This window comes from Spea bombifrons, chromosome 2, assembly GCF_027358695.1.
Source record: "Spea bombifrons isolate aSpeBom1 chromosome 2, aSpeBom1.2.pri, whole genome shotgun sequence".
NCBI lineage: Eukaryota > Metazoa > Chordata > Amphibia > Anura > Pelobatidae > Spea > Spea bombifrons.
This window is the reverse complement of record NC_071088.1, coordinates 113,156,236-113,178,372: the sequence shown is the minus strand read 5'-3', so window position 1 is coordinate 113,178,372 and position 22,137 is coordinate 113,156,236. Positions and strand designations below refer to the sequence as shown.

The 22,137-nt window shown below is 40.3% G+C and overlaps 1 protein-coding gene across 1 annotated transcript in view; it reads left to right on the top strand.

Moving 5' to 3' along the window:
* Positions 1 to 1,198: 1,198 nt before the first annotated feature.
* The window catches only part of STAT6 (signal transducer and activator of transcription 6), a 56,508-nt gene continuing 35,569 nt past the window's right edge, over positions 1,199 to 22,137 (top strand). The window contains exon 1 of the mRNA XM_053456037.1: positions 1,199 to 1,413. The gene's annotated coding sequence lies outside the window, so the exon portion shown is untranslated. The remainder of the gene's footprint in view (positions 1,414 to 22,137) is intronic.

Below are 22,137 nucleotides of genomic sequence, written 5' to 3'. Positions count from 1 at the left end.
GTAAAACACACACGTTAACAGCATACCATTACACATGCTAATGCCATACACTCTCACCCGTTTTCAAATTAAAGAACACTCTGACTTTCAGCCAAACTGAAAGGCCAGGAAACAAATGAGCCAAAAACTGTTTTTGCCTAATTGCAGGTTAAGAAAGTGTGGTGAAGGTATCAGTATCAACAGTGAAGTGATTGTGAAAAAATAATATTTATCAAATCAATACTCCCCCTTTCTTTTTCTTGTTCACAGCTTCAACCCTAAAACAACACTCCCCGGATGCTGAAAGCCAAAAATATATACACTTAGGGGCGCTCGCATCAAGACCACTGTGGTGATTCTTGACATTCCGCATCTCTCCATTGCTGAACATGGCTTGTCTTACTTTGAGCTACACTGTCTGAAAGGCATGTGAATCATATGCAAGTCCCATGGTCACTTGAACCTAAGGGCCCAACCTGAGGCGGAGGTTGAAAAACTCAATTTTGGTCTGGAGGGGTACATTCCTTTGCCTGAGAGTCCAACCATCTCGCATCAAGGGAAATGTCTTGGTCACCAATACCACTTCATGAATGGTTGAGCGACACCCCTGGTTTAGGAAGTAAAGTCCATATTGCAATGATAGTCCTTCTTTTGCTTTTCACCTCTTGCATCTTGCTTGCTTAACATAAATAGGGTCATTGTACAGCTGTGGCACCTACCATCAGAAGTGAACTTGGAAAAAAGTGTTTTCTTATTTTTATTTTATTGTAGTTTTTTCATATTAGCACTAACAATAATGTTTTATGTATTTTTATGTTTTTCAAAGAAGGCCATACTTTGCAAGAACAAAACAATGTCTAACTTGTGTGAGTACATCGAATATACCATGTTTCATTCACAAAATATGGTGAAAATGAAAAAAAAACCCTGATCCTAAAGCGGTTATTTTTTCCTTTTGGTGAAGTTGTTAGGAGCCTTATGGCTGGTGTTTGGTATGTTGGCAACTCCACTAAGCCAAAGCTGCTGTCTCATTTTCCCATCACTAAAGCAAGAAAGTAGGAGTACAGTGTGAGACAAAAGTGTTGGAAATAAGTTATTTTAGGCAAACCACAGAGGAAATGTATTCAATATCCAGGGTGGAGCCAGATCATTCAGCAAAAAAAAATGCTCTATGATCAGTAAGCCCCTTGGCTGCGGGCCATATTTCAGCATTCAGATACGGAAGTGAAAGCTAACATAAAAGTAGGCAGTAGAAAGGCTTCAGAACACGGCCAAAAAAACACACGTTCTCTAGTCGGTGGGATTGGTTTCATTGCCTGTTTTTTGGGGTCTCTATTTGATTGGTTGTACTATGGATTAAACCTAGAAACAAGTTAGTAATTGATGAAGGGACAACACTCTAGAAAAAGAAACTGAAAGCTTGAGAGAGCCAGCGTCCCTGCAGGGAGGTAAGTGTGAAAAGTAGGAAAATAGCGAACTGTTTGAGCTTTTTTTTTACTTGCTTTGGGGGCTATTACCATTTACCAGTTTAAGATCTTAAAAGGAGGATCACTAGGCTGGATGGCATGATGGGAACATACAGTTTTAAGACTGGCTTGGGTCAAGAGAAGGGCAGCATGACGATGACATTTTATGAACATATTTTATGATCATTTAAGTCTTTGCGATGTACGCCTGTGTCTGTGCTATATGTCTGCCAGTTAAATCAATGATACATCAACCTATCAAATATGGATTTAGTGATACCTCCTATGTGGTTTTCTTTTTTCTGCCTGATGTTAAGTAATAGCTACTGTATCAAGAGTCAAAAGTTGCCAGACAATGTCTCACACACCCCTCACTTTAAAAAATGGCAAGTTTTTAAAGTTTAGATTAGGTGAAAGCTCAGCCCCAAGAATTGTCAGATAAGGTACATCTAAATGCCTTAACGTCCGTCTTCCACCATGTAAACTAATACCGCAGTATAATAACATTGCACCACCAAATATAGTGGAGAAAAAATTCCACATGCTTTATTTTTTGTTGTTTTTTTTCGTTTTTTTTTTTTTTGTTGTTGTTGCTTGGGAGGGAATTTTTGGTTACAACATGCGTCACTGTTGCATGTGGGTGTGGGTCTAATCTTGTGTATAACATGTGACGAAATCTTATATGTATTTCCAGCCATGTTTAAAGATTGGCAACCATACTACATATACCCCCAGGGCATAAATATACTCCGCAGAAAATATACTCAGTTATTCAGGCCGACACCTGTTTACAATTTAATTTCACACAGCAATTATATGTTAGTATGTGCTCTACTTTTTGAACAGGATTAGGTAACATGAGCAGAAGAGAAAATATTGGTGGGCAAGAAAGGCCAGTACCTGGTTGGCAGTAGCGAGGCAAGCATATCGGAACGGCAACAGCTTACACACGTGCATACAGGCATGGATCAGAATAACTGCCTAATACGCCATGCGTTCTTTAGTAAGGAGCAGCAGACTGTGAGACCGTGTTTACTACCCCTCTGGCTGTATATCTTTGACTGCATTTTTTGTGACTCTAAATGACTCTAATGTAGGTAGCCCAGATTGCTGTGAAATATGTTTCATAAATTATGATCCTTCGTACAGTTGAGATCTGTTCACATTTTCGTTAGATTCCATCCTGGCAAATAAAAAAACCCCTCACTTTTATGTTATTGTAGACTGGTTAGATTGCGAAAGACCGTGCTGTGTTGTGCAGTGTGAAACAGGAAAGAGACTTTAACCCTGCAGTGCCACATACCGACATAGATGTTTTTCTTAGAAAGTACTACTCCAAATGCCAGTAATTCCTTCCTTTAAAAAAAAAAACAACTTTTTTAACACTGTTCTAGATCCAGTTTTGATTCTTAAAATTCTTCTAGAAATTGTAAATGTAACAATATATAGGGCACACACTATGAAACCAGTTATGAAAACACCTTTAGACCCAGTTATGGTCATACTGTAAGGATCATAAGCAGTGACCTTGCCTTTGCTTTGAAAAAACTTACATTGAAGCATATATATGCATTTGGAGCATGATTCTTCTTAAGATACATATGGGTTAGCAATGTCCATGCTGCCTGGACCATTCCATTGGTTGCTGGTGATAAAACCGCCTTTTCCAAACTTGGCCCAGAATCTATTCATGTATATTTAACCATTCTTGTGTGTTTCACTTTTACTGTCATTGACATTTTGCTGGCCAAAATGCTTTTCTGAGAAAAATAAACATTGTATATACAGTATTTCACAAAAGTGAGTACACCCCTCACATTTTTGTAAATATTTTATTATATCTTTTCATGTGACAACACTGAAGAAATGACTCTGCTACAATGTAGTGACTGTGTAGCCTGTATGACAGTGTAAATTTGCTGTCCCATCAAAGTAACTCAACACACAGCCATTAATGTCTAAACCTTGGCAACAAAAGTATATCCCTTGGTGGAAATGTCCAAATTGGGCCCAAAGTGTCAATATTTTGTGTAGCCACCATTATTTTCCAGCACTGCCTTAACTCTCTTGGGCATGGAGTTGGTGGATGTTAGAGACCTTGCCCTCCCCCACTTTCCATTTGAGGATGCCCCACAGATGCTCAATAGGGTTTAGGTCTGGAGACATGCTTGGCCAGTCCATCACCTTTACCCTCAGCTTCTTTAGCAAGGCAGTGGTCGTCTTGGAGGTGCGTTTGGGGTCATAATCATGTCGGAATACGGCCCTTCGGCCCAGTCTCCGAAGGAAGGGGATCATGCTCTGCTTCAGTATGTCACAGTACAGGTTGGCATTCATTGTTCCCTCAATGAACTGTAGCTCCCCAGTGCTGGCAGCACTCATGCAGGCCCAGACCATGACACTCCCACCACCATGCTTGACTGTAGGCAAGAGACACTTGTCTTTGTACTCCTCACCTGGCTGCCACACACATCATCTTAACCAAATAAGTTTATCTTGGTCTCAGTTCCAGTAATCCATGTCCTTAGTCTGCTTGTCTTCAGCAAACTGTTTACGGGCTTTCTTGTGCATCATCTTTAGAAGAGGCTTCCTTCTGGGATGACAACCATGCAGGCCAATTTGATGCAGTGTGCAGCGTATGGTCTGAGCACTGACAGGCTGACCCCCTCCCCCCACACCCCTTCAACCTCTGCAGCAATGCTGGCAGCACTAATACGTCTATTTCCCAAAGACAACCTCTGGATATGACGCTGAGCAAGTGTACTCAACTTTTTTGGTCGACCATGGCGAGGCCTGTTCTGAGTGGAACCTGTCCTGTGAAACCGCTGTATGGTCTTGCCCACCGTGCTGCAGCTCAGTTTCAGGGTCTTGGCAATCTTCTTATAGCCTGGGCCATCTTTGTTGCCAAGGTTTAGACATTACTTTGAGGGGACAGCAAATTTACAGTTATACAGACTATACACTCACTACATTGCAGAGTGTCATTCTTCAGTGTTGTCACATGAAAAGATATAATAAAATATTTACAAAAATGTGTATTTACTGTATGTACATTAAAAAGGCACTCTCGATAATTTTAGATCCTTTTTGCTATTTATTGTCCTGTGATTGTGACAAATATTCCATACACGTTCCTTACAAAGAGTTGCATAAATAGTAACTTTATAATGTATTACCCACCTATACATGACCCTCTGCTATTTGAGATTTTATTCTTGTGATGTGGAAGCCTCTTGCATATCAGAATAAGAAGTAAAGAAAAAGGTTTATATTTTTTTATATATTTTTTTGTATTCCATTACATTTTATTTGTGATCGTATTTTAATTGCTCCTGAAGAAGCCGACGTGCGATCGGCGAAACGCGTCGAGGGATTGAACATAATAAACCGGATATCTTTTACTACCATATTTTGTCTACACGTTTATGCACTATACTCTGAGTTGTGCCACTTCAATTCTATCAAGATTTATTCCGTTCGTTTTTTGATGAGCTCACCTAATCCAGCCCACTTGTGAGTGGTTCTTACACTTATATTTATTATTTTGATTTTTACATATTACACTATTGTGGTTTTATTTTTGTTTTCCCCTCATGTATATGCGCTCCATATTGTGCTGTTTGGTTGTATATCAGAATAAGACACTGAAAGAATCAAATGTGACAGAGTGTGAGGTAATCACGTGAATAGTTATGCTGCACATGGCATCATATAAGGCACGTAATGTAAAGTGGCGTATTCAGGCCTTGGCAGACTTGGCGTAGGGTGGCAGGTCTAGGGGGCAGTAGCCTCCCTCGTACAAAAGATCACAAGTCATCCCTATGTCACGATGCACAGCGGACCAGTTACAAAGAATATCTGATCTTCCCAACCAATCTGCTTACGCTAAGGAGGCTGTGCCGGCTCAGAACAGTCCATAGATTGCGTTAAAGGCGCTGTGCATATTCAGGCACACTGTCTCTTAAGGGCACTGCACGTCTATTCAGACACCCATGCGCATGCACAGAGAGCGCTCCAATTTGTTTCAAAGCACTCTTGGCTGCTTCATAGATTACGTTAATTTGGCATTTTTTGCATTGTGCTGGTTTTGTGAAATGATGAATGAAACATTCCCTTCTGTCTGAATGCAGAACACGGCAACGCAATTGTTTGTCTAAACCTGTTTAACTATTTTTTGTCACATCTCCAAAATGTAAGTTGAGTCCTGAATCTGAGACCTAGATGGTCTTGCAAGCTTGCAATCCATTATACCTCAGTTAGCTAATAAAGGCATGATCTTTATCAAATTTGCTTTCAATTCTGCTTATTTTGGGAGATTTGTTAGGTATGTTTTAAGAATTACCAGTGTTTAATGGGCCCTTTTACTAGAATTTCAGTACTCCAACCTGAGTGTACACTAACATTAGAACTCACAAAGTTCTGTATGTACTGATAGAAACTGTTGTGTGTTTGAATAAGAGGAATACCATTGTCAGTCATGACTAATTTATATCTCTTAAATCATCAAAGGAACCATCGTCTGCCAAACATGTATACTTATTTTATTTCTTTGTTCATTTTTATTTTGAAAGACCAGTACTGCCAATCTGGAACCCATTCTGTGGGCAGAATCCACGGAAGCATGTTGACACATGCCTCCAATACCTTAATTCACAATACCAAAGCCATAAGTCTCCGTTAGTAAATGGAAGGGCCACTTCAGTTGTGTTCGTCTGTAAAAAGTTTATTTTGCATGGACTCTAATGCATTTTACTGCAGGAAAATCGGTGTATGCATTATGTAGTTATTGCAGTAATAATTAGACTTTTTTCATTTTTCTCCTCCCCCTTTCAGACCAATTTAACAAGCATACAAAAATACATTACGTTCTTGAAGGAAGGGCAGAAGTCAATCAAGTAAAGTGCAATGCATAATGATAGTTTGAGACAAATCGTGTCCTTGGATCTCCACAGATGCACATTTTTAAAATAACTTTTTAAGCCCAGTTTTCCTTTTCTCTTTCTTTATTTAATAAATACCAAACACACACAAATATAGTTATGTCCTCCAGCCTGTAAGTTATGTTTTAATCTTTAGAATTGTATGTTTTGTCAATAGAGATCTTAATAGCTAATTTTTCATATTTTTGAAATTTTAATCCAAGTTAAATATTTTTATATCCTTGAGAGCTGAGTGGGTTTACTTTTTCATTGTTTTCTGTGTACATAAATTAATTTATAAACCTGAAACCAAGGACAAAATTTTACACTGTAATATTTATTTGGACCAGTATTTACTTTGTGGCTCGAAGTAAATCATTACTTCAATTAAAACAGTCTAATGAATATGTTGTGTTTTTAAAGCTTGGGCAATCACCCTACTTTTGCATGTATCATACCTCCCAATAGTCGTCTTAAAATCCCTCATATCCTCTGTTCCTCTTACTTTCCCAGATAATCTTTTCTCTTGGAGCTCAAAATGTTTGATGTCCTGGAGTGTATTCATGAGTGGAAGAGTGGGGTCCTTTTGGATATGGGGGCTAGGTTAACTGCCATGTTTCCTCTAGATAAGTAAAAATGAATAAAATTAATTTTATAGATTTGCGTGGATGGGGTAGAGTAGACTCTAGTAGTTCATAAAAAAGACAAACAAAAAGAAGAAACTATCAAGTACACTAAAATATACCAAAATTGATGCAAAATCCAATACGTTGACCCTAAAACCTTAGTGTAGGATATAAAACCACACTGCAGGTAAAAAAAATTACCTGGCGTCCCGATCGATCATGTTTCCACTGGTGAGTGAGAAAACCTGAGAACGCCGCTGCCCGGGCCCCATTAGCAAGAGAAATGAAAAAAACGGGGTATAAAGCGGTATATATAACCATCCAAGGTTATTTAATTGTTCCTCCTTTTAGTGTGCATAGGGTGGGGGGGAAGAGAGGGGCAATCGTAGGCTGGTGTTTGATAAGTGCAATCGCTCATCTGAATGAGCAATATGTCAGTGGGCTCTTTCCTTATATGACTAATATTTAAAATTGGAATGATTTGTTTATGACAAATCCAAATATACTGTATATTAAGGTATGTGCTGTATTTGTGCTGGTCAGTGCTGTGCTTTATTCTGTATTAGTCACTCAGGCATCTCATTCTTACATAGCATTACATATACAATTTCCCCAGTATTAGATTAAAAGAATAGACGTGCCCAGAATAAGAAATGAGATTCTAGAGTAGCAGCAGTAGTAAAGCATGCGGCCTGGGCAGGGACTGGCAGATTGGCACATCTGACCCCTTGATCACCTCAGAGTATGCCCTGCCAGTTTTGCCTTGAAGCAAAGGAGTAGGTGTAAGTTCGTACCATGTGGCAATGCTTTACCCAGGCTCACTTCCTTCCAAGTATCGCTTGACCTCCTCTAAATCCAGGTCGCCTCCATTGACGTTGTTGGCTATATCCATTTCCACTTGTGCACAATGCACAGTAAGATCTGCTTCAGCTGTAATGGTTTGACGGTTTCATCTCTTTACTTTTTGCTGGCCTAAACATAGATCTGCTGCTATGATCTGACAGCGTCTGACTATCTTTACTATGAGAAGTTAGAAACATTCCAGTGAAGTAGGGGTGTACAGAGTATTTGGCACCTACAGTATTTGGGGATCCTCTATGTGGCACTGACCCTCCACAAAAATTATGTTGGCAGGAATATTTATTTCACAAATTTTTAACTGTATGTAAACCAGAAAAAAATAGAAATCTGATATAATAAATCGACTCATAAATAAAGTAAATAAGTTTAAATAAATAACATTTACTGAACAAATGTGGTACATTGCAATTCCCACCACTATATACTGACCCACTGCTGCCAATTTAGCAGCCTGCCTGTGCCACTGCTCCCCCTGAAGCAGCCTACCTGTGCCACCGCTGCCCCTGAAGCAACCTGCCTGTGCCTCCTCTGCCGCTGAAACAGTCTGCCTGTGCCACCTCTGCCCAAAAGCAACCTACCTGTGCCACCTCTGCCCCAAGGCAGCCTGCCTGTGCCAACTCTGCCCTGGAAGCAGCCTGCCTGTGCCAACTTTGCCCCTTAAACAGCCTGTCTGTGCCAACCTTGCCCCCAAATCAGCCTGTCTGTGCCAACCCTGCCCCCTTATCAGCATACCTGTGCCATTTCTGCCCCTAGACACTAACTTACTCAGTACTAACTTACTAACTTCATTCATTCACCCACTCACTCTCTTGTAGATTTTTCTATTTCCAGCTAAGCGGCACCTTGATTTGAGAAGCACATTAATTTTTCCGGCACTATTGTGAGTGCAATTCACACCATATAATTATTTTTTTTCTGTGAACACTGTACACTATTATTGTTTTTTTCCCTTATCTTACATGAGCGCCCCTAAATTGTGAACACCTGGAGAGAGGTGTTTTTAAGGTGACAGCTGTAAAGAGAACAAAGGGAAAGTATTTTTCTGTATTTTTATTTACCACACACCACTACCACTTGAGTATACCAGGTCTCTTTACAGTCACCATATACTAAGCCAGACATTGACGTGGTAGGCTCAGTATATAGAGATAGGAATTATGCTGTACCATTGTCAGTGTCTGGCTCAGTATATAGTTATAGGAGTTATGCTGTACCACTGTCAATTGGATTGTAAGCTAGCAAGGTCCTTTTCTACTATTGTGGTAGTTTATGTGATTTAAAATTTTACTGACTGATTGTAACAGTGCTACACAATCTGATTGTGCTATATAAATTAATGTAATGTCAGACTCAGTATATAGTGATACTCTACTTTAGACCATAACTTTAGACTCTCATCACTATAAACTGAGCCAGGCACTGATGTGGTACAGAATAATTCCCACCACTATACATTGAACCAGACATTGACAATAGTACAGCATAACTACTTAATGAGGAGTCATAGTATATAGTGATGGGGGTTATGCTGCACTACTGCAATGTGTGGCTCAGAATATAGTGATAGCAGTTATGCTGTAACACAGTCAATGTTTGACCCAGTATGTAGTGATAGCAGTTATGCTATACCATATCTGTTCAGTAAATATTTATTTAATACAAATGGAGGTGCAAAAAAAATTAAACAAATTAAATATACTTGCAAAAAATGGAGCATTCATTCCAAAGTCAAATAAAAGCAAGAACAATGGAAAAAAGTGATAGGGGAGCTGTTCTGTGGACACACACCTTTCTCAAGAGTGGCCATTCTGGGGAAAAAAGAGAAAGGTGTCCTGTTGAAATGTTTGACATCATTCCTCTATGTTCCAGACAGAGGACTTCATATCCATTGCCTTAGAATACCAGGTAATCTCTGACTGGATGGTCAATAGGAACAGAAATAATTTAATCTGGATAAGACACACTACCTTTCTGGGAGCAGATAAAGAAACGGTCAAAGGCACCATCTATATGCTTAGAGAATTGTAACAGAAGTTGATAAAACATTTTCACTAAGTCCAAACCAGAGAGGGTTATCCCGAGGTAGACTTCATGACCACTTCAAAGACCACCCAGGTCCATACTTACCTATCCATGTTCTGCAGTTCCCAAGCTGTTGCTCAGGATGGCCTAGGTCACTATTGGAAGTTCCAGTTAACCTATATGTTCCCTCCAACTCCATTACCTCTGTTGAAAGAAGAAAGCCACACCACTATCCCACCATACTAACCATGAAGTTGGCAGTTCCATTTGGCTTGTCATGTGGCATTAGAACCCCTAGGGGAACTACCCCTTTTTCCAGATCTGCTGTCCTAGGGCTCAGTTCTGCATCGTCTCTGTAACACCTGAAATTGAGGTCTTGGAGACTGAGCCAGGAAATAATCATCCCACTGAGTTTTTAATAGTTGACAGATTGGACACCAAAGAATATCTTATCCTTTATCTAGAACATGGCTTGCTTGTAGGTTACTTAGTTACATTACTTAGTTACATAATTGTTTTATGAATTGAATGTTGAGGGGTCATTTTTAAAACGCCAAGGTCCTCTTTTGTTTAGCTATTCCGCTGCTGGCATAGATTTTCATATGGCTTGGTAGATTAATATAAATCTACTGTAATGTTTATATTGACTTGTACATGTATATCTTGATGAACAACTTAGATTTGTGTAGTTTATGAAAAAAATTAAACACTGACGTTTGGTTAGATATTAATTTGCATAGAACTAATGAAGTGGGCACTTGGTGTATGTAAGCGCCAATAATTTACAGCCCAAAATTCAAAATAGCGGTAATATGAACAAAGATTGTAGAAAATGAGTTTATTATACTTTTTCTTTCCAAATTATGTATCAAATTAATTTTGTCTCAAAGCTTGTGCAAGCTTGCACATGAGTAGTACAAAGGCACGTAACAGCCACTGGTAAACAAAATGAGCTGTTTTACTGACTAAAACACTGGTTTAGGTGACTGAAGGCACTTGTGAAAACTCTCAGCTCTTATTCTCTTTCCATTTCTCATCAGCCTTTTCTCCCTTGTAAAAACCTCTACTGTTTCTAACCCACCTCTCATGTTCATTGCCCGACACCCATTTTACTCTCAGCCTCCCCCTGGAGGATATACATACAACTGGATATACATAAATACATTTTAGAGACTAGAGTGGAAATCCCTGTGCATTTTCTATGTGAAGGTTTATAGAAAACTCAATAGTAGATTTATAATTTGTATCCTGTGTGTGTGTAGTAGTTTAGTTTCACTATTTCAAGAAATATATTGTTACAAAATATCAAAGATGGTTAGGCAGTCCATTCCCTCACTGCCTTTCATAGCCCTGTCCGCTACTATTTGTAGTCAGTTTTCTGTCTACAGTATTTTTTTTTTGGTCATACTTTCCTGAAGTCCCATTACACTAACATTTCTTGGATGAGAAGGGGGCCTTATTTCTGATGCTGTTTAATTGAAATTATGATACAATATACATAATTATAGTACTAGTCACCTCATAGGATATACCGTAACAGCCTTCACAACATTATGAGTTGGGTAGGGAAATACAGAAACGTGGGACTTGATTCATCTAAAATCTTGGCTTTTGCTGAAAAGGAAGCTTGTATTCATTTGTCAAACTTACAAGAAAGCAGTTCAACTCCCAGGACACAAATAAAAAATGGAATAACTATTGCTAACTGCTTAAAGGCACGTACACACTTAGCAAGTATATGTCCTTGTTTCTACCTCTAAACAGCTGTGCATCTAATAAGTTGAAAGGAAAACTTCTAATTGATGTTAGGTTGTTGACGCAGCAGAAGCTCATTACAGACTTTGATACTTTATGTTTGTCTTTACTTGTATATAAGTAATTACCGTATTTGCTCGATTATAAGACGACCCTGATTATAAGACGACCCCCCAAAATCTGAATATTAACTTAGGAAAAAAAGAAAAAGCCTGAATATAAGACGACCCTAAAGGGAAAAAGTTTTACCAGTAAATGTTAATTCATGTAAACTATTTTTTTTAATAAAAGCTATGATTGAGAAAAATATTTTTTTTTTGTTTTTATTTCTTGTATTTTCCAACCTGTCCCCCAGTTACGCACATCTGCCCCCAGGCTTGCCACACCAATATGGCACTGTGGCCCATGATATGCCTTTTAACCCTCTATATGCCACTGTGCCCCATGGTATGCCTTTTGACCCCCTATGTGCCACTCTGCCTCCAGAAATGCCTTATACCCCTATATCCCATTCTGGCATTTAGGGGGTTAAAATGCATATTATGGGGCAGAGTGGCATATAGGGAGGTATAAGGCATTCCAGGAGGCAGAGTGGCATTAAGGGAGTTAAAAGGCATTATATAGAGCACTCTGCCTCCAGAAATGCCTTATACCCCTATATGCCACTCTGGCATTTAGGGGGTTAAAAGGCATATTATGGGGCAGAGTGGCATATAGGGAGGTATAAGGCATTTCAGGAGGCAGAGTGCACTATTAAATGCCCCCTTAACGCCACTCTGCCTCCTGAAATGCCTTATACCTCCCTATATGCCACTCTGCCCCATAATATGCCTTTTAACCCCCTAAGTGCCAGAGTGGCATATAGGGGTGTAAGGCATTCCAGAAATGCCACACACACACACATACACACACACACACACACACTTACTTACCGGTGCTTCGAATTTCCTCCTGTATTGCCGGGGCAGCGGGTTGACGTCTCATTCCGCGGCAGCCGGAAGGAGGTGGAGTTGGCAGCGGGGGTTTGTATGCGTCCGTCGCAAATACCTTCCCCGGCTGTCAGAGATCAGGAACTCTGGAACTCTGATCTCTGACAGTCGGGGAAGGTATTTGCGACGGACGCATACAAACCCCCGCTGCCAACTTCACCTCCGGAAGCACCGGTAAGTGTGTGGGGAGGGGGGGGGGGGCGACGACAGGAGGATCCAGGTCCCCTGCAGCGGTGCGGGGGATCTGGATCTTAGTCTCCTAATCAGACCTCTATTTGAGGTCTGATTAGAAGACGACCCCGATTATAAGACGAGGGGTATTTTTCAGAGCATTTGCTCTGAAAAAAACCTCGTCTTATAATCGAGCAAATACGGTAGTATCAGTTCATACATATTGAAAACACAATTACATTTACGTGCCAAATATTGTATTTTGAAATGGAAGTACTGTACTCCTTAAGCTCAAAGGAAAACGTCTAATTGATGTTAGGTTGTTGACACAGCAAAAGCTCATTACAGTCTGTGTTTTGCTTTTTTTACCTGTGTATTTAAAAAAAAAATACACACGATTAATTGAATTTACATGTCAAATATTGGAATTTGGAAAGTGTATCTGAAGATTACATCATTTGGTTTGGATTTAGTACTGCAAAAAATATACAGAAAGGGGAGCGCACAACATAATAGGCATACATATTCAGATTCCTGGGTTGCTGCTAAAATAACAATGACCAAATAAGTACACAAAACAAAGCAAGAATTTAGTGCACCCAGGAAATACCAAAGAACACCTATCTAAGGCATAAACATTGGTGATTCCATCACACTATATGTGCATATTTGCAGGTTCTGTTTCAGCTTCTAGTCTCACGGCACCGCTAGCAGAGCTGCAGGGGGTGGCCGCTCGCTCCGTGTCAGCATGCGCGTGCACTCCGCAGTCTGTCCTACTGTGTGTGCAAGAGCCTGTGGGTGCGTTCGGGTTCACACGCACATAAAGTGGGGATGAGCAGGCCATGCCCACGGATCCAGGACACCGTGCTGGGGCTGTGGAGACTCCTCCTTCGTTACCCCAGCAACAGGTGCTTTCTTGTTCACTTGGAACGATAAAGTCCCAAAGCACCTTCAGTGCCAGGTTATTCCAGAGACCCTGCTCTACTGTATCTTTTGTGCTCCTCTTTTATTGATCTCCAGATTGTTATCTGTACCTCTGCTGCCAACTCTGCCCCGGTCAAAATGTATGATGTTTGTGAACACACTGTTAAGAGATGTTCAATTTTGTGGTCCTGTGCAAATGCAGGAGGGGATTCTGCAGAATCCCCCAAATGCATCCCCCCCCAGCTAGATGCCTTACATTAATTGCTTTTAGCTGAATGCATCTCCCTGCATGGGATGTACTCACCTCCAGTCAGGTCCAGCAACGGTTGGATGAATGCTGTGTGCAGGGATCTGTTTGGACCTCAGTATGCATGTGTAAAGTCTTCCTCCTAATTTTTTTAAATGAGAGCACCTTCCTGCCACCGATCGGCTACTCCCATTGATTTTATTGGAAGTACTTTACTGCCACTGATTGACAACCTCAGCCAATCAGCGGCAAGAAATTTCAGATTATGGAGGAATAAAGAAGATTTTGCAGCATAGCTGCAGATGATGAGTAAGGTTTTTTTTTCCAGTTTTGTAAGAATGCATATTAAAGTACTCACATTAGAGTGTCCTAACCTGCAGTCAGACCCCCAATACATTAACTTCTGCAACCTATGCTGGAAGACTGTTCCAGGTGTAACCCCTACTCCTGGCGTCAAACGGTAGTTGGCAGAAGTTACATCTTCTGACGCTGACAGGGATCCTGAGCCTCCGCCATAGTTGGGAGAACGGGACATCTTCTTCTAACACAGTGCCTCCACTCAGTGCAACTTCTATTTATAGGAAACCCACCCCACTGAATAAAACCTCAAAGACATGAAATAAGTACAGACATGGTAATACAGGCTGTATTGTGGTTAAAGAGATACACATATAACAGCAGAAATAACCATGCAGTTCCTGGCTAATGTGCAATGATGATAAAGTCCCTGGTATAGGAATAAAACAGTCACAAGAGTCTTTAGCAGCAGGAATGCAGCCAATACATTTCCCTTAATAACATGAGAAAAACTATGTTTAAACAGTTATAAACTCATGGGTACCTGCACGTGATTTATGTGCACAACGTTGGGGCCCTTAGATGTTGGTAGATACAATGAGGAAAAAGTCTGAAGTAATCTCTGAAGATAGTACCTTTGAATGACACCTGTAACTGTAGATATCTCCACTTCTAACAAACAAGGAAAACTGGCTAGGTGCAGATTCCCCTGGTCCTTGACAAGGCTGTGAGCGCACCTTACCAGAAAGATCCAGAAGTCCAGCAAAATGGAGGGCAGGATAGCAATCCTTTCTCTTCCTTTTGCTGACAGGCCGTGAAAACTGCAGAAAGTTCCAGAATCTGCAGGGAGCTGAGCATAAAATGACAGTCTTCTAACTCTTGTACTTGCAGTGCATTAGACCTCCCTTGCTTTTATTTCAATGTCCCAGTAAAAGTGGATAATCAGAAAAAAAAACCCAGTAGGAATACACTTTCTTTCTGCAGAGCCAGAGAACATGGCTTCACTCCTGTCCTCTTCTTCTTGCCACTCTAGCCCCTCCTCCTTACATGACATGGAAAAAGGGCAAAGTTAAAAATCTCCAACTTAAAGCAAACAGCAAAATATGGCAGTCTGTTACACAGGTATCTTTCCTCCCTCTTAGTAACACGTGATTGTTACTTAGCATCTAAGCCTTTGAGCCTTGGTGTGTGTGACTTCCATATGGACTTCAAACCCAAGGAAACCTGACGAATGATTATATACCCATGTACACCTATTATAAAGTAAGTAAATAAGTAAATTACCACAGTAGTGGACAGGAACTATCTGACATAACAGAAAAAAAATGACAAAATGTTTCATAACATGTAATATAGCTATGGAGGAAGTATTCTCTTGGCAAATTTGTGGCTAATGTTGTGTAGTAATATCCGTGAATTGAACATTGAATGTTGTATGATATAATTTCTATTTAAAACTGCAATTCAATTCAAATACTTTTTAATACATTTGAAGGGAAAATAATGCCCAGATAGTTAAGGTTTGTTGCCCCTTGATTTGATTATTGACTGGCCATAACAAAAGCATGTTAACCTGCTAGACAGACTAATGTTCTATCAATGTAAGAAAAATAGGTTTAACCCCTTAATGAAAGACTGTTTCTTACTCATAGTACATTTTGGGACGATGGCTCTTTTAACATTCAGTGTTGCTGTTTAGTTGTGATTTTCTTCTCACTCTCATTTCGTGCTCCCACGCATATTATATATAGTTTTTTTCAGGACAAACAGGGCTTTCTTTAGATACCATTATTTTTATCATATCATCTAGTTTACTATTAAAAATGATAAAATATAGTGATTTTTTGTTAAATGACTCACTCATCTGCAAAACCTGCTAAATAGATTCTACTATTTGTCCTGAGTTTAGAAATACCCAATGTTTTTATGTTTTTTTGCTTTTTTCTGCACATTATGGGCCAATAAGTACCAGTAGCGTTTTGCTATTTCAAAACCACTTTTTCCTCAAATCTGGTCATTCTGCCCAATGTGCTTTTTCGGGTATCTTTGAAGCCGGCCAATACAATTTACCGCATCACTGGGACGCGTTTTGTCAGTCCATGACTTCCTCAGTCAGTGCCCTGACTGAGGAAGTCATGGACTGACGAAATGCATCCCAGTCAACCTATTGATCACTTTTTATCACAATTTCTTATTTATTTTAAATGTTACTTTTGAAAAAATGTAATAAAAAAAAACCGCTGACCGACCTATGCACGCTTGAATTTAAGTATTTTAAGGTTACTTTATAATCTATAGATTTAATATTTTATAAGCGCTTTGCTAGAGAAATACTCTTTTTTTTTTATTGTTTTACATTTGTACTATTGCATATTTAGTTGGGGAAGTTTTTAAATGCACTTTTAAGAGCTTCTCACCATAGCAGCTTATTAACTATTATTGGTTATCTTATATCTGTTATTTTAAGCGCAGTCTTTTTTACCTCTTTTTGATCTGTATAAAATTTCAATAATAAATCCAAAATTACATCTGTACAAATTAATTAATATATAAATAAAACAAATATTTAATCTTGTATGGCAGATTGAGAATAATTCAACCCTTATTGTTATATATCTTAATTCTAAAAATTCATACTATTTGGTCCATGTTAGGAAGAGTCTTCAAAAATTAATTGATTTCGAAATCTATGTTTAAACCCCTAGGGGAAACAGTGTTGATTTTGAACATCGACTTCATCTCTGTTCGACTTAATTCTTTGCCATGATCCCCTCTCTCCTATTTATATTTATTTTCTGGATTCCTAGAAATTACATTAAATTGGGGTTGATTTGATTGGGACTATTGTAAGTTATTCTATGGTAAAGCACTGAATAAAACTACTACCAGTGCCACCACTATTATTATTATTATTATACTTTATTTATAAAGCGCAGACAGATTCCACAGCGCTGTACAAGATGAAAATTTTACAGATAACGACAAATGCAATACAGAAATTGACATAAAGATACAAGAGGAATGGAGGGGCTCGAGGTGGATAAGGGGAGGTGAGGACTGCGTGGCAGTGACTGATGTTAATGTAGGGTGGGATAAGGGTTGTAAGTGGGTCAGAGGGAAGTTTTGATGTTTTATGTCTGTGGTAGGCTTCTCTGAAGAGAGAGATTTTTAGGGAGCGTTTGAAGGAGGGTAGAGTTGGTGAGAGTTGGACATAACGGAGAAGAGAGAAGTCATGTAGGCGGGTGTGTAACCCTTACTGAAACCAACAAAGATGGGCAGGTATAATCACATGATAGAAGGAGCTTTTTTTTTATTATTTTTGGTCCAGAAGAAAGTGAGTAAGCATAGGGAAGGGCTACTCTTGCAACAGGAGTGGACCTTACTCCTCCTTGTGCCCAAGTGGAAAAGGATATGCTCGTCAACAAGGTTGATGACCTGGATTTAGATTATGAGCCAGACTTGTAGGAGTCAAGAAACACATCTTCCAGTAATGCATCAGCCTTCTTTAAGAGCAAAGCAGGGAGATCTACTGAACCAGCCTACACTAGAACACTTTGGGGCTTTCCTCTTGAGGGACATGTCAAAGCTTTAGTCAGATAAACTAAACCGAATGCTAGGTTACCATATCGCTGTCAGATGTGTTTCCTTCTCCATGATTGAGGGGGAGCCCTTCAGGCAGCTGCTAGAGGCCATTGCTCCCCACTGATTTAGTTGCTGAATGATAGGCCAAGATGTTTTGACATTTACACTGTGTTTAATACAATAATATTTCCAAATGAGTATTGTCTTACAACCAAAAGTTAAATGTCTCACCAATGTTCCCTGGTTGAAATCCCCTGTATGTTCTGTGGCAGCTATGTGAAGTGGAGAAATTACGTGCGTACTGCACGCACACGGAGGGGCGTGCGTGTAGACGCGGCGCGCTCACAGCGGTCGCATTCGTCTATGCGACCCGCCGTGAGCCGCTCACGACGGCGAAATACTGTTATGAGAGCTGCCGCGGTGTGCCGGCAGCACTCGCAGAGTAATAAGCGAGGTGCTGCGACACGCTCGCGGCGCTCTACTACTGTTGATGGGTGCTAGACCCGCGATACTCGCGGGTTTAGCACTTGTTTTAGTTTGTTTTGTTGATTGCACCGATGCCATTCTTTGGCGCCGGTCGCAATGACGTCACTGCCTATCCCATTGGCCCCCAGTCCGTTTTCCCGCCCTTGTTCCTATTTAAACCCACTCCTTGGTTCTTTCAGTGCCCGTTCAATGAGTCACTGTATGTACTCTGGGTGTTTATACTCTCTGCCTTGTATCTCATTTGCTATAATTGTGTACCAGACCTCGGATTGCTTCTTGACTACGCTCTCGTACTGCCTGCCCCGACCTTGGATTGTTTTTGGTTCTCGCTCCTGTGCTGCCTGCCCCGACCTAGGATTGTCTCTGGATTTTGCTCCTGTGCTGCCTGACCCAACCTCGTTACCTCCTGACCACAATTTCTGCCTCTGGCCCTGTACCGCTCTTCCACCTTGGACTTCCTGCTTGTACTATCTGTGACGTACAAACATCTCTGCATTGTGGGTTCATGTTGTCTAGGCCCTGTCGTAACACCTGGACTACTGTTGCCGGGAGCTCCTCTCTCAGCAGCAGTAGCTTGGGCAGAAGAACTTCTGCGGTGAGGACCTCCCTTAGAGACCAGCGTAATAGCGACAACATGGTGGAAAAACACTAAAACTGCATTTACAAGGTAACAACATCTGCATAGAGACACAGGGTTTCTGTAAAATGAAGCAGTTAGGGGTGGCTGCAGGCAAGAAAACCCATTGAGAGTGCAACAAGCATACTTTGCTCCAGAATCACATTTTAATACAGAAGGTTTGGGAAATGTCTCCAAAAAGTAAAAACAATCAACAAGCACATGCATTTTACATCTGGTGCCTAATAAAATATCCACATGTTTTGTGTAGGTTATCCTGAATGGTTAATATGATAGCAAAATTAAGATTTCTTAACTTTAGTAACTTAAATGAATAAGAAAACTTCACTGTGCTTAAAAGACTTCTCTTTATTTGTTACACTGAAGTATTGCTGAAAATTTCACATTCCTGGCAACAAACTTCCTCCAGGAATTCATTGCAACAGCATGATTCCGTTTCTCTAGCTTTATCCACTAGGAATGAAGAAAGCAGAGAATGATGACATATTAAGTATATAAAAAAACAGATTTCTCATAAACAATAAGGGACGTATGTTACTGGAAAAAGCTGTTTTGCAGATGTAAAATGTTTTAATTAAATGCTTTTTTTTAATACACATCACATTCTTCAAGCTGTTATACCCTCTTCAAATACTTACTGACATTGAGTTATTAGGAAAGGGAAAAAAAATCTAGAATCAACACGCAAAAATCAAGGAATGTGTGAATTATGACTAATCATCTAGGTTTGGCAAGATACTACAGAAATCAATTACTTAGGCATGCTATTGACTGTGTCATTGTGCCCTATGTCTGGCCACAGAATTTTCCCCATCCCAAAGGGTGACATTGTTGTGTTCATGGTATGCTCTGATGCACATTAGATGCTTTCCTAATCACTTGAATGAAGTAGCTTCCAATTTTCTGCCCCCCCCCCCCAAATAACACGAGACAATTCTTTATTTAAAACTTTTATTAATCGTCAGCTATGGATGCATTTTGTCCGGGGTGCGGACCACATATTACCACAGCACCGCGACACTCAACAAACTTTATTAATGTTTAACATCAATTGTAACCATTTATTTGCCAAACACATTTTGAAATGTAATGTAAATAAACAGCTTTAATACCATCTACATTACTGTCAAAACAAAAACCATAACAATTATAACCAAGTAAGTTATATCCACCTATATCCCTGCTGGAACTGCCGGCGTCTCCTAGCAAGGCAGCCACACAACCATACGATTCAGGGGGGCGAATGCCCCTGGAGTGTCCTGCACTTACAACTCTGTGCACCACAAGTAACCATACCTATAGATGGTTAACTCCTGTACCGTACCAGCCTCAAACCCGAGCACCCGGCTAATGCAAAAATTAGGAGAGGGATAGGCGGAAATGTTCTTTTCAGAATTGATTACCCCTGTCCCATATGCACCTTTATATACCCCTAGTGAGGCTAATTTACCCCCTCCCATATCCTGCCTTGTACATGCATGGGGTATTAATTTTGCTTAGTCATACCTTAACCCGTTCTAAGAAACACTCTAGGGTGGTACCTGTCCTGCACTTCATTCATGGTGCTCCTCCATCCTATTCTCTCCCTCCAGGGCTGTACTTTTACCCCCTAGGCCTCTAGGAAATCTCTTGTGCTGTCATCACAACATACTGTTTGTGGTTTGGCCTTACGTGCACAAATTTGGGATTATTCATCCCCTTCAGGAGCAGTAATATGTTAAAAAAAATATCTTCCCACGCCAGCTCCTGGGTCTCTCCATCTGTTACCTTCAGTTTTGACACCTACCGTAAGGGAATACGTGCTTATGGCATGAAGGCCTCCATTTCTCCCAAATTATCCCAAGCATTCCTGAACCAGTGTTGTATTTCTGTAACCAACTAAGGTTTTCCCAGCAATTAGCAAAATGTCTTCTTCATCATCTTGCTCCTCACTTTGTAAGCTTTGGCCTGGGCTGAACTTTTTGGTGGAAGAAAATTAATTCCTCCTGTTTTTTAGAACAGTCAAGTCAGTAGATATGCAGCAGATACCATTCTGACCAATATTTGGCAACATATCATTTTGTTATTAAGGCTGAGAAAGTTCATAGGAGAAACCTAAGCTTCTGTTTTTATTATGGTCCGAAGGTGTACATGGCTTTGTGTAGCTTTGCTAAAGTTCAACCAGCCTGGAAACACCAATCCTGGGATCTCAAGATGGTCTGTCCTCAAGAAAAATGTTCTTCCTGCACTCCAAAACTCTTTCAAAACTTGATTCAATGTACAGTTAAAAAAAAAGCAGAGTAGAGAGAGAAGGGCGCCGAGTGGTTTTCGCTTACCAAGTTGTCAGTACCCTCTCTCTTATCTGCGAGCCCTCTAGCTCGGTCTCGGTGCTGGCTTGTAATGCTGAACGCCAGAAGTGACGTAAATTTCCGGCGCTCAGCATTACAAGCCGGCACCGTGGCAGAGCAGGGAGACTCGCCGCAGGACTGTTTAAAGGTAAGTACAAAGGGAGGGGGAGGGGGGGATAGGGTAGATAATGGCGTCTGCGAAGTTTAAAATGCCACCCCCCCTGACGTCGGCAGGGGGGGGCGGCATTTTAAACTTCGCCCCAGGCGGCATTATGTCTTGGGCCAGCCCTGAGTTTTGTCAATGCCAGTGCTCCAGAGTCAAGCTGTTATTTTTTTGAAGATTGTGGCACCCATCACCGTTTTCTTTTAGCACAACCTGACCATGACCATGTATTTGTTATCAAAATGAACATCTCTAAGCTTGGGGTTGGTGTAATCCTTAGTCAAAGAAATACTGAAATACTGTTCTACATTTGCTGCAATTTTTGTAGTTGCTAGTTTTCAAAAATTGCAGCGTTAAAACTGTTTACTTCTGGATATTAAGTGGGTGTTGAAAGACTGTAGACCACTCCTGGTACGTGGTGCTACCCCTGCATGTCATCTTCACTGTCCACACGTATAGCCCAGTATTTATAAGGTGAATTGGCTTTATTCTCCTATTGATTCAACTTTCAAATGACATACAGACCTGGCAGAAAAAATATTAAGACTTTGTCCATCCCGGAATTTATAAAGTCTCTTTTTATGCTTTCTTGCAGTCCTTAATGCTCAAGTGCTATTGTAGATCAAAATCACTCTGAATGCAATTCTCCACCTTGCAAAGTGGTTTTGTCTCCACAAAAGGCTGTCCAT